Raw genomic sequence first — 12,288 nt, 5'->3', positions numbered from 1 at the left:
CATTGTGCTCCACACTGGGCATGGAGCCTACTTAAAACAAAACAAAACAAAACAAAACAAAACAAAACAAAACAAAACAAAACACCTCTACCTAATAGTCAAAGTATTTTCTTATAAAAGAACTTGCTAAAATGATAGAAATAAAAACATATTGGTTTAAAATACAGTAAATTTGGGTGCCTGGGTGGCACAGTCGGTTAAGCGTCCGACTTCAGCCAGGTCACGATCTCGCGGTCCGTGAGTTCGAGCCCCGCGTCAGGCTCTGGGCTGATGGCTCAGAGCCTGGAGCCTGTTTCCGATTCTGTGTCTCCCTCTCTCTCTGACCCTCCCCCGTTCATGCTCTGTCTCTCTCTGTCCCAAAAATAAATAAACGTTGGAAAAAATAATAATAATAAATAAATAAATAAATAAATAAATAAATAAAAATAAAATACAGTAAATTAAATATCCCATCTCTAGATTAATCAGGGAATGAAAAGAACTACTTTGAATATTTCTCATGACTGCCCCTGACCTTTGAGTCTTTATCGCTGAATACTTTTTGGTGTGTGGTTTGCTCATACACATGGAGTGTTTGGGAGTGGGGAGGGAAGAGGTGGGGAGGAATGAAAATTAATCTCTATAACTAACCATACAACCCATATTTCCATGGACCACCCTTGGCTGGATCTAAAATTAAATTACTCTAAAACGTGAGTAATCTGCTAATCTCGTAGGGATGCTATAACAAATTGCTACAAACGTGGTGTCTTAAAACAATAGAAATGTATTCTCTCACAGTCTGGATGCCAGCGGTCTGAAATCAAGGTGTTGGTAGGGCTGGTTCCTTCTGGAGTCTCTGGGGGAGAGCCCATTCTGTGCCTCTCCTCCAGCTTCTGGTGGCTTCTGGCAACCTTTGACATTCCTTGGCCTGTAGCTACATCACTCCAATCTCCTTCATCTTCACATGGCCTTCTTCCCCTGTGTCTTTTCATGTGTCTGAATCTTCCTCTCCTTTCTCTTACAAAGACACCAGTTATTGGACTTAGGGCCCACCCTAAATCTGGGATGATTTCATTTTAGAGCCTTAGCTAAATTACATCTGCAAAGACACTCTTTCCAAATAAGGTCACATTCTGAGGTTCCAGATGTACATGAATTTGGGGGGATGCTATGCAACCCACTATAGGGTATAGCAACAATTTTTTAAACATGGCTCACCACAGATGAACAAACTTGGAAAATCTCTAATCCAGCCACCATTCCCAAGTCCTACTAGTCCAGTTTAATGGCGCCTCACCAGCTTATATCCAAAACACTCCGTGAAGGTTTCAAACGGACACCCAGGCTTCATACTACAGACATTTCCCACATGAACAGCATGGCCTCAATTATGATCATAATTGTCCCCCATGGTTCCATCATGGCTGCTCCTCTGCTCTAGTGAACGCCTGATGAAGAGGGCAAGAAGGAACTGTTCCTTCCTCGTGCCTATCAGAACCTTTCGAATGTCTCGAAACAGCAAGCCTATGTGCTTGTACTTTAAGTCAGTTAGAGCAGACCAACACCAGACTCAAATTCAAGCATTCTGGGTAAAAAGGTCTCTTGAGGTAACTACTCATAATTACTCCTCCCCACTCTCCTCTTCCAGTGTGTCCCCACATTTTACCTCCCCCAATCTCTGTAAGCTCCTTCCCTTTCCAGTACATATACTTCTTTTTTTTTTTTTTAAGAATATCTTTTTTTCCCCCAAACTTTACTTATTTTGAGAGACAGAGCGTGACCAGGGGAGGGGCAGAGAGAGAGGGAGACACAGAATCTGAAGCAGGCTCCAGGCTCTGAGCTGTCAGCACAGAGCCTGATGTGGAGCTCAAACCCAGGAACCACGAGCTTATGACCTGAGCCGAAGTCGACGCTTAACCTACTGAGCCACTCAGGCACCCCACAGTACATCTACTTCTAAGGAGTGAACTATGTATTCTGATTTCTGAAGGTGGGGCCACAGGGAAGGAGCCAAAACCTTAAGTGTCCCCTCATCATTTTTTATCTCCCTCAGCTCATTTGACACTTACAACGACACTTTATTTGTTCTATGCTCTCTGTTCTCTGGAAATGCCTACATATGTACATGGATCAGGCCGAGTACTTCCATAAAAACATAAAAGCTTCACGGTAGATAAGTTTCTTAGTTCCCTTATCTTAGATAAGTTTCTTAGTTCTCTTCTCTTCCCAACAAAGAATATACAAGAATGTATCCCACTTGTTTATATTTAGGGAATATCTAGTTCCAAGATGACATAAATAAGATGGGTATGAGAGACCTACTAGCTGACTATTTTAAACTGAGTTCCATTACGTGTTAGCGTGTCCATGAGGTCTCCATGGGTCTGGAATATCCTCTTCAGGATACAGAAGAGACACATTACACATACCAAGAGCATGGGAATGCATACTATCATGCCATAGTCCTACACAAAAGAAGATACATTCTTTACATGTTTGAGTTGGATGTCCAGTTCTCTCTGGGGAGCTAATTCGCATCAACCAAATAGCAAAGCATTGAGAAGCCAAAATGCCAATATACTAATTTAATCTGAAACATGTTAACTGCCAGGTAGACTGTAATGCTCACTTTGACTAGAATAATACCTTCTCAATAGAAACGCCACCCTGAGAAATAAAGGCAAAATTAGAGGATATCTAGTGAGTACTGAATGAAGATAAAAGACACTGAATGACATTCAGGCACACAGCAACTCCTCTACCTTGGGGTTATAATACCTCTCAGATTTCTCAGTTGCTCCAGAGTGAGCTAAAGAAATAATGGAACATGTGTTTTGTCCAGCTCTCAATGTTCAATGTTCTTTATTATTATTTTTAACATCTGTTAATGTTTATTTATTCTTGAGAGAAAGAGAAAGAGACAGAATGTGAGCAGGGGAGGAACAGAGCAAGAGAGGGACACAGTATCTGAAACAGGCTCCAGGCTCTGAGCTGTCAGCACAGAGCCCAATGCGGGGCTCAAACTCATGAGCCATGAGATCATGACCTGAGCTCAAGTTGGACGCCCAACCGGCTGAGCCACCCAGGTGCCCCTCAATGTTCTTTATTATTATACAAAAGTTCCTGTGACTCAAATGGCACTTAGCATCAGAATTTCTGGCATTATTACATAACTCTATTTTTTTTTTTAATTTTTAGTATACTTTTAAGATTCAGATTTCCCTGATAAGAATTTAGGAAGGTATTGTTATCTTACCTCTAGCATACTCTTATAACCCATCTTAGTGCGATGTCACATTTTTTGGGGGGGGGGGAATACCCTTTGCAAAAGGCTAAACTCATTCATTTGTGTAATTTAGTTCAGTCAGACTGAAAGGTAAGCACCTTCTTGGAATCTGCAGGACTGTGTATTTACCACATAAGGTCTCAGGTCTCAAGGACACATGTGGACACTATGTGGTCTCCAGTAAACTCAAACCCTAGAAGGAACATGGTCATTTGGGGCATGCAAAGGACTAATATTCAGGATATCTGGGTTCTGGTCTCAGCTCTGCCTCCAGGTACTTAAAGTGTAGGAACCTCATGCCTGTTTCCTCATACTTAGGCATAGATAATTGGGACAGCTCATTTTCTAATCCCTCTGACTAGCATGCGTAGGTACTCATGCTTGTTGAATCAATGAATCATCTCAAATAGTTCTTTCAAGTCTAAAAATTCCGATAAAAACTTGGTGAATTAAAATCTAGACTGGTGAATGACTTTTTTACAAATTCGTTTTTTTTGCTAACGGTAGTTTTCCATTTATTCCTTGTGTGAACATTCATTGCAAACTACGCATGTGTCAGGCAAAGTCCCTGACCATGAAGAATTGACTGCCATTGATAATTTCAAGTTTTCCCCTCATTTTCCATATACTTCATACGGAACACTCTATCTCTACATATAACCTTCTATTTATTCTAATAATCTGACAGTCTCTCTTTATGACCAGCTCCTTTTCTACACGTCTCCCTTTCGTGATTGTCCCAAGATTTATTTGTCTCTGGGACTCACTTGTTCGGAACTCTTTTTTTCTCAAGAAGCCTGCCTACTGCTTTGTAATCCCAGTTCAGAAGTCCAGGAAGAGCAGATTCTAACAGGAAAGCAGGAGTCTGAGTGAGGGATCCCAGTAGCTTTCCACTTACCTAATCCTGGACCGTGAATCGTGCGCATCTACAATACCGGAAGGTCACCCTGACTTCTCCATCCTAGCGTTAGGTTGCTCCAAGAACTCAGAGTAACTCCCAGCTCTCCATCTTACACTGTCTGCAAATCCCCTACAGGGTGGCTGGGAAGGAATCCAGCCAAACATCCTGCAGCCGCACATGTGTCTTAACTCATACTCCGGCCCCCGCAGCCTTTACAGGTCGCTGCCCTCACGCGGACCTCCCCGGACCACCCACAGGGCCCTCCCCTGAAGCCCTGAACATACCTCCCCGGCTCTCCCTCACCTCTCAGTCATGCCTGAACATGCGCAAACTGTGCTCCGCTTCTTTCCACCAATAATATCACGAAGGAGATTTTAAAGAGAAACATGATTTTAAATGTCATAACATTTTAAAACCGAGCGAGAACGAACCAACAAAGTGCGGCAGAAGCAGCAGCAACACACGGTAATGAGCACAAGAATGAAGAGGAGAGGCACAGGAGACTGAAGGGGCCGGCCGGATGTATCGCAGGGAGAGGTGTGGGTTCTGAGTCGGCCTGATGACTACCATCTGAGACAGCAGAAGGTCTACACACTCAGTGCCTTCCCTGGTCACAGTTAGCCAAGACCCGAGAAGCCCCAAATCCCACATCACTTAATTCCTGTGTTTAGCAGTCTTCTCTGATCCAAACAATTGGCCTATCTGAGCACGCTGACATTCTCTGTTCTGTATCTCAGGGTCAGGATAAGGATTAATGACGGGTCTGTGGTGCAGTTTGGGAGTCGATCCACAGGGAGCCTAAGGGATCAGGCAAATTATGGCCATGAGTTGACTGTCTCCGGTGGCCACTCTGGGGTCCCCTTCTTCCGCTCTGTTCTAGTACCTGTGTCCACTACGTACATCTGCTCTAGCTCAGGTGGGTGTGCACAACCAGCTCCTTCCCCAACCCAAAAAGGTAAATCATGGCTATAAGAAAACATGTTTTTTTTTTTAAATATAACAATTGTTTCTTTATGTAATAATCTCTTGATCATTAGAATACTTTAATTTTATTGATGCCTTCACCCTAATATAGGTCTGCAGGATCACGTGAACTAGCATTCGACCATCTGAGCCCTGCCAGTTCTGTTTTAGAAACGTGTCACAAAGAGGCAATTGGGAAAACACAAAGGTGCAAATACAAGAGTATTTATTACGGCATTATATGTTTGCAAAATTTGATGAATAGACCAAATATCAATTGATTGATAAAATATTAAACATATATACAAGACACCGTGCAGTCATTAAAAGTACCTATATTCATGGATAAAGTCCCCTGTGATTCATTGTTAAATGCAAAAAGAAAGTCGAAAAGCAACATGCATGACCCCATTTATGATAAATATATACCGGTAGATAGTGGCACAGAGAAAGGTGCTAACCCAAATATTGAACACTCCTTGTCAAATTTCCAAAGTGGAATTTCAGGTGGTTGCAAATTTTTCATTTCTATCTTGCTGTATTGTTTGAATTTTCTAGTGTAAAATAAATAGTTTTTTAGGACTAGGGGAAAACCTTAATCAGCTATTTTTATTTTGCAAACAGGAAAAGGAAGAGCCTATGGGCTTCCAAATCGGATAGAAGTAGGTTCACACCCTCACTCTCACTAGCTATGTGACCCTGGGCGTGTCATTTAACTATGACATGAGCCTCCTGCACTCCACCTGTGTAATTATACCTTACTTACCACAGTGTTGCTTCAGGACAGTATGACATAGTAGTGGTAAAATGCTTTGAAATGTTGTTCAGTGTATCTTTCTCTTCTTTAACTCCTTTTTTATGCCGGAGCCCTCCTGCCACTAAAACTAGAGAGGAAAGCGGAGGCATGTCGCCTCAGGAAAGAGGAGACATAGGAGAAAATAGTGAGAAAAATACAGTGAAATCAGCGGTCACGTTTTTGTGTTTGAATTCTAAAATAAATTATTGAAGTTTTTAGGAGACAACAGACTTGAAAAGCAAAGGACTATTTTAAAAATTTCATTGCGTGCTTTTTTTGTGCTTTGTGTTATGAGTATTACTTTTGAAATAAAATGCCTTTAATTTTAAAAGAGAATAGGTGATCTCAAACTTCCAAACAAATCTCCAAATAAGCCAAGTTCAATTATTTGTTACAGAGTGTAACACTTCATTCCTTTATTCAACGAATACTTTTTCCAGGCACACTTTTCTAGGCACTGAGAATGTAGGAGTGAGAAAAACAAACAAAAATTCATACTTAGTAAAATACTCAATACATTCTCTCTCTCTGTCTCTCTCTCTCTCTCTCTTTTTCTCTCTCTCTTTTTTTTTTGCTTCGATTTCAACAAGAATTTATTGAAAACTTAGCACATAACCACCAGTGTTAGATTATACTAACAAAGTTTGTTAGGCAAGCCTTTTACAGTTGGTGACCTCTAAAATGTGATGAATCATTGGAAGCTCTTTTTTTAGTATTATTAATGTAGAACATTTTCTTTTTTGTTGAGATATAAATGACATACAACATTATATTAGTTTCCGGTGTACAATCTAATGATTCAGTATATGCATATATTGCAAAATTATCACCACAATATGTCTAGGTAACATCCATCACCAAACATAGTGATGTTTCTTTTCTTATACTGATGACTTTTAAGATCTACTCTCTTAGCATACTTTCTTCTGATGCATACATTTGCAGAGGGGGAGGTGTAGAGTGGAGAGGATGTGAAGTAGGTGGAACTAATGTATTTCTGGTGGGTGATTCTAAATTGATTCAACTCCTGTGGAAGATAATTTGCTATTATACTGCACAGTGGAATATCTGGGTACTCTGTGACACAGAAATTCACTCCTAGGCATATTCCTAAGAGACATGCACACATGTATCATGCACACATGTATCACAAGACTTATGCAAGGATACCTGTAGCAAAGATGTTCATAAGGGCAAAAAACTAGAAAACAACCCAAATGTTCATGAGCAGAAGAATGGATTAATAGACTCAAGCATTTTCAGACAATGATGCGAATAAATAACTACAGCAACATTCAGTGTTATGGCTAAACCTCTGAAAGATAATTGTGGCAGATGGTATTTTTCAAAAGCTGGCCACAATGTATTCCAGTCTCAAATGTTCTTCCAGAAGCTCATTACTCCCCTCTCCACAGTCACCCAGGTCAACAGGTAGAGTTTCTGTTCCCTCCCTTTGGATTTGGGTGGGTCTTTATGACTGCTTCAACTCATACAAGACAGATGCTTGGTGACTCCTGAGGGAAGGTCATAAAAGCCAATATAATTTCTGGCTGGTCCTTGGATTGTTGAGCTGCCTTGTATGGGATCTGACAACCGTCATGCGACCAGACCCCATAGAAAGAAACGGAGAGAGGAGCCCAGAGAAGCTCCACTTGCTCTAGTCCCCAACATCTCTAGTCTTCCCAGCTCAGACACCAGAAATGTCTGGTGTCTTGGAGATGACCCCAGCTCTAGAAATTACATGGCTCCTAGCACATGGAACCAGAGCCTCCCAACCATGATTTTCTTGAACTCTTAATTCCAGACACACTGGGAGATGTCCATTTGTGTCCATCAACTATAAATGATGGTTGTTTTACACCAAGTTTTGGAGTGATGCATAATACAGGGATAGATAACCAGGACAAGGACATTAGGTAAAAACAAAGAACAAATCCCAGGAAAGTTATTACAGTCTGATGTCATTTTCTTAGTGCTCAGAAATGAGTAAAACAAAACAATAAAAATTTATTTTAAAAATCATTGGAAAGAAATAGAGTATGTTCTAGATTTTTTACAAATGTTTTTATTTATTTTTGAGACAGGGACAGAGCATGAGCAGGGGAGGGGCAGAGAGAGAGGGAGACACAGAATCTGAGGCAGGATCCGAGCTGTCAGCACAGAGCCTGACACGGGGCTCGAACTCACAGACTGTGAGATCATGAACTGACCTGAAGTTGGACGCCCAACCAACTGAGCCACCCAGGCACCCCAGTATGTTCTAGGTTTTGATGTTAGTTTCTGATTTTATTGTGCTAGGATTAGAGAGTTACTTGTATTATGTCTACTTTTCAAGTTCATGAAGGCTTTCTATGTAGCATAATATGTGATCAGTTTTTGTGAATACAACTTGAGCACTTGAGTGTATATTTGTTATTTTCAAGATACAATATTTGACATTTACATCTGTATGTATATATTGATCTACCCTACTTATTATAATATTCAAGTCTTCTAGACACTTAATTTTGATTTGTGAGAAAGGAGAAATAAGGACTTATACTGCTACTATGTATCTGTCTATTTCTCATCAGATCTTTGGAAATTTCTGCCTTGCTTTGGGGGGGAGCACAAATATTCTAATTGTACCTCCACTATGAATTATAAAAACCTTCTTGGGTGGCTGAGTCAGTTAAGTGAGTCGACTTCAGTCCAGGTCATGATCTCACGGTCCGTGGGTTTGAGCCCCGCGCCCGGCTCTGTGCTCTGTGCTGACAGATCAGAGCCTGGAGCCTGCTTCGGATTCTATGTCTCCGTCTCTCTCTGCCCCTCTCCCACTCACGTTCTGTATGTCTGTCTCTCTCTGAAAAATAAATAAACATTAAGAAGTTAAAAAAAAGAAATTTTGTATCCCTAGACTACTGGAGCCTGTATAATTATAATCACATAATATCCCTAGTTTTCCATTTTTTAGGTAATATCTACTAACTTTCTATTATGAGCAATGATAAAATTAGCATGCTTGCTCTTTCTGTCCCCTGCTTCCTCTTCATCTCTACTGCCTTTTCTAATGTTTAATATTATGGCTACAAATGCTAATATTTCTATTACGTGATCTGTCAACTTTAAATGCTATCTCTTGATTCTCAAGTATTACAGATGAAGTAATCAGTAAACTTACACTAACTCTCATTCTACCACCCCCCTTTCCTCTCCAAAGTTTCATTACTTAGATAATTACTAAATGGTCATGGCATATAACATATATCTGGTCAGTCACCAGGTTCCCTCACATTTGATTTTGGCTTTGCCTATAGTTAAACAGATTCTGTGCCCCCTGCTTACACATCTGCCAGTCTCCAAAGCTATCCCCAGGGATTTCATCATTGGGACAATATTCCCTGTGCTCCTGCATATTCAAACAGCCTGGACAGACTTTGGTCTTTATATCTGAAGGATAGTTTGGCTGGATATTTAATCTTTGGCTGACATTTCCCACTAGGAGTACTGTATATGTGTTTAAAATACCAACAGTTCAATGCATGCTATTTTTCTGCTGGGAAAATTGGCTGTTCTTTTATGTATTTTTCTTTCTTAGAATATCTTTTCATGATGCTATAGCACTTGGGCCTTTTGCTGGAGGTCATGAAGACTGGGAGGCTACCCTGGGGGACCCTCCCAGCAGAAACTCTTCTCCTCCTGAACTAACACAGAGGTAGACTGTGTTCTGCAGTTATGGCTCATCTGTGTGACTCCTTGTTTAGCCCTATGTCTTTTGCTTATCTGAACCAAGCGGATCAAGAGGGCCTCCACTATAGCCCTGCTCACCCCAGTTCCTGACCCATTCTTGTAGACAAGCGCCATAGTGTTTGTGCTTCAGTGAGAACCCCTAATCTTTGGGAGGTGGTCCAATCTGAGCTCTGGTATGCTCTGGGCTTCCTCTTTCTACTTCCTCCTATGGCTTTTGACCATTCTTACATAATTTTAAAGATAGTAGATTATATATATGTATTAGACAGTAGATTATATATACATGTGTATGTGTGTGTGTGCGCGTGCGTGTGCATGCGCGTGCATGCGTGTGTGTGTGTGTGTGTATAATTCATGAAAAAGTAAGCTTGCAAGGTTCATTTTTTCTTCCTTAGACTTTTGCCTATTTCCTAGGAGAAGAGGCAAAAAGCTAAATTATGCAACCCTTTTGTGTCAATATTGTGTCAGGTGTCAAAAGCACTTTTGGTTTGCAAGAACGGGACTTAACAAGAAAGAAAAGGATTTTTGGGTTCTAAAGATCCAGAGCTTGTTTCACTCAGGGCATATATTTTTTTGATATTACACATTATACTGTAGGAAACTCAGAGAAGAATCAGATGGCTGGAATGAATTGATTTGGAGGAAACATGACTAGCTCACACAGAGGCCTCTGAGAAGTGCCCAGAAATCTGTCCTAGTTTGGAAACTAAATTCTGAGTAGAAATAGCAGCAGAAACCTTCTATTTGAGGGAGACTCCCAGAGAAGACAGGACTACAGTTTAAGTTCCCAAGATCTGACTTGGGAAGATCTGTTCTGGAGCAGGGGTCTCCAACATACCACCTGCCAAATGGGAAAGAAACGCTGAGGAAGTTATCTATGCAAATTGTTCCCATATGCAAAGACGTGGCACAAACAAGAGAGAAGCAAGAATGTGCAGACTCTGAGACTAGAGGCCACAGACATCAGTAACAGATGCCAGGGCACTACAGCAGAGATGACTCAGGTGAGCTACACGTCACTGGAGGCCAACAAGTTCAGAAGGCATCGAACACCCCTCCCCAATGACAGGATAATGCAAAAGCAACAGCTTTCCTCCCAACACAGATTATCCCAAAAGTGAAGGAAGGAGAGAACATGAATTTAAAACTGACTGAATATTTAACTTGATTTGGCCAGACCTAAGTTGTAAATGACTGACTCATCTTGAATTACTCAGATTCTGTTTTTGCCATCTCCAAAATGGGAGGTACAGACTGAGTTAATTTCACTTGTAGAGAAATAAACACTATTAGAATTTTATACACATAGGTTAGTGACTGCAAAATTTTAAATCTGCTGCATGTGGGGCCTTGCCTGAAATTCCAAGGAACACTCATGCAAGGCATACTTGCACCATGAACTAATTCAAACCTTAGATAAGAATGGGAGCAAGTCAGAACCATGATGCTATGAGAGAACTGTCTGCAGAAAGCCAAAGTTTGGAACCCCAAACTGTGATATTAATTTCACTGAGATGATATTGATAGTCAGCAGAGAAAAAAAAGGGGACCGGCATAGGAAGTTATATTTATGGCCATCAGCTCTGACTCTGAGATGCCAAAGAAATAAATCTTCTATTCTTGGAGGCCAATTCTAGGGGTACCAACTTAGGCCATAAAAGTGGCAGTGGCAGTGTATTTAAAGAGTTTGACTTTGGAAGATGAAACAAGATCCCATATTCATGCTGTGAGGAGAACCCACACCTTCCATTGGAGAAGGTAAATAGACCAGGGAGGACCTTGAGACTCTGCAGAGTAAAGAGCACCATGATGTTGTAAGAGCCAAGGACTGGTCAATACGTATCATCTCTTTAGCCAGGCTGCCAGGACACAGTTTAAGGGACAGTTACTATTCTTGGGAACCAGTGGACATCCCAGAAGATTTAGACTGGGATTCCATGCATCATCTCCTCCAATCGTAAGCAAAGACATTTGCCTACCCTTAGTTATCCCAATTTCAAGCTGGCTCCTTCTGTAGTATAGTCTACCTAGGAGGGGAAAGTGAGCAAAGAGAAATCTTTGGGAGAGCAGTGATGATCCCATAATAGAAACAAGTGACAGCTTCACTCATGATCCCCATGTAACTCCATAATCTCAGAAACTCTGGGAAGTAAGTTATGGGTAAACAAAATTTGAACAGGGACATAGCTATGATACTCTTGGACAAATATTTTTCCCCGTAGGGACACAAATATTTATTAGGGGGATAAAAGAAAGAAGATAATGTTTTTGAAAATTAACCAATTCAGTTTATTTTTGCAGTCATTCTTAAGTTCTTAATGTTTTCAAGAGTCTATTTACTGAATACATAATATTTATTGCTTCAGAAGGGGTTCAGATCCAATTTAGAACAACAACAAAGTCACCATTTCATTTTAATTTGAAAGGAGAAGTTTAAAAATCCAGGGTAGGCAAGCAGGAAAGTAAATTGACAAGGATCATGTCTGCAAACCCAGGACAGTGGGCAAAGGTTCAGGGGGATTCTAGAACAAAAGGGCAATAGCTTGGCTTCCCCAGGTAAAGCCCATAACACTTTGAAAGTTTTAAACCCAACATTGACTCAAATGCTGTTAACTAACAAAGCTGAATACA

General features: G+C 40.8%; 1 long non-coding RNA gene across 1 annotated transcript in view; it reads right to left on the bottom strand.

Moving 5' to 3' along the window:
• Positions 1-4,351, bottom strand: part of LOC125176761 (uncharacterized) — a 215,737-nt gene extending 211,386 nt beyond the window's left edge. The window contains exon 1 of the long non-coding RNA XR_007156383.1: positions 4,167-4,351. This is a non-coding gene — a long non-coding RNA (uncharacterized LOC125176761). The remainder of the gene's footprint in view (positions 1-4,166) is intronic.
• Positions 4,352-12,288: the final 7,937 nt, after the last annotated feature.

Source organism: Prionailurus viverrinus, chromosome A1, assembly GCF_022837055.1.
Source record: "Prionailurus viverrinus isolate Anna chromosome A1, UM_Priviv_1.0, whole genome shotgun sequence".
NCBI lineage: Eukaryota > Metazoa > Chordata > Mammalia > Carnivora > Felidae > Prionailurus > Prionailurus viverrinus.
The sequence above is the reverse complement of the archived record's forward strand: the minus strand, read 5'-3'. Positions and strand labels throughout refer to the sequence as shown.